Source organism: Corvus brachyrhynchos, unplaced genomic scaffold (genome assembly GCF_000691975.1).
Source record: "Corvus brachyrhynchos isolate BGI_N302 unplaced genomic scaffold, ASM69197v1 scaffold46, whole genome shotgun sequence".
NCBI classification, from domain to species: Eukaryota; Metazoa; Chordata; class Aves; order Passeriformes; family Corvidae; genus Corvus; species Corvus brachyrhynchos.
Window position 1 is genome coordinate 6,151,329 of NW_008238838.1, and position 1,363 is coordinate 6,152,691.

Genomic DNA, 1,363 nt, shown 5'->3' on the forward strand with positions numbered 1-1,363 from the left:
CAGCGGGGGGGGAGAGGGGCGGCCGGCGCGGGCAAGCTGCAGAGCTGGCACAGCCTCCTGCCCGGCTCGGGGGGCACACGGGGCCTGCCCATGCCCCTGTGCCGCTGTGGCCCCCGGTGCTGGCCCTGAGCCCCTCCACAGCCCGTGCTGCCCAACGCCCCTCTGTCCGTGCCCCCTTCTGCCCCTACAGGGGCTGTGCCACGGGTTGGACAAAAATCAGTTCACAGATGAGTGAGCAAACATTTCTGGTTGTTCCTCCACGGAATGACAGCCTCAGACTCTGGAATGAAGCCCAGCAGGAGACCCGCTCTGGTCCGCAGCGGGACGGCAGGGCACGGAGCCGGCCCCAGGGTGCTCGGGGTGCAGGGTGGGCTCTCCACAGGTGGGAGGAGTGGGATCCATCCAGGTGTGCTGTGCGTGCCTGGATGCAGAGCTGCGAGCAGCGGGAGTGCTCCCATCCCCACTGCCGTGCCTTTAATGTTGGACTTATTAAGATAATAACTGCTCCATCTCCGCCGGTTTGAAACATGATCTAATAGGAATCTTACAACAAAAGTTGCCAAGCAGCCAGGCCAGGATTTACTAATAGACTCCGAGCGTGCTGTAGCTGAGATGGAAATTAATTTAGTGATTAGGAGATTAATAAATGGAGCAGAGCATATCCTTTCCTTGAAAGGCCGGGAGGAAGCATTGGGATGTGGCATTCCCGTGGTGCCTTCATGGGATGTGTTCAACTCTTTAATCTCGATGCTTCCTTCCAGGCTCTGGGGCGAGGCTGCAGGAGAAGCTGCGCTGCCTCATTTTCTATTAAATCCCATCTTCTTCCCCAGGTGTTTGTTAGCATTCTTTTGTCTTCATAGACACCTGAGCCTGGCATTTGGGGAGAAAAATCCCGATCCACCCCCTTGCCTCCAACCCACCTGAAGCCGGGACAGTGGCAGCCCTGGGAGCAGCGGCTTTCATCCTGCCCCTCTTTATTGCTGTTGGTTCTGTTTAGCAGCAGCTGTGCATCCATATTTATTGAGGGGAAGGGAAGGAAAACTGTCGGTAATCCCAGGGAAGTGAACATCTTGTAATTATCCGGGTAGCTCGGCTGGCGTGGGCGCACATGGGCTCCCAGGAGCGCAGCTCCCGAGTCCCAGCTCTGGGTCACCGTGGAGGGCAGACAGGAAAGGTGGGATGTTAAACATGCTCTGAGCATTGCAGGGGGAAAAGGGATTGATGCACAAGTCTGAGCCAGGAAAGGAGTGGGCAGCTGGTGGCCTCCTGCCTGGTGGCTCCTTGGCTGGGGTGAGGTGAGAGTTGCTTCCCTCCCCAAAATGGAGTTGGGACCAAAGGCTGGGGTGGGGGACAGTGAGTGACA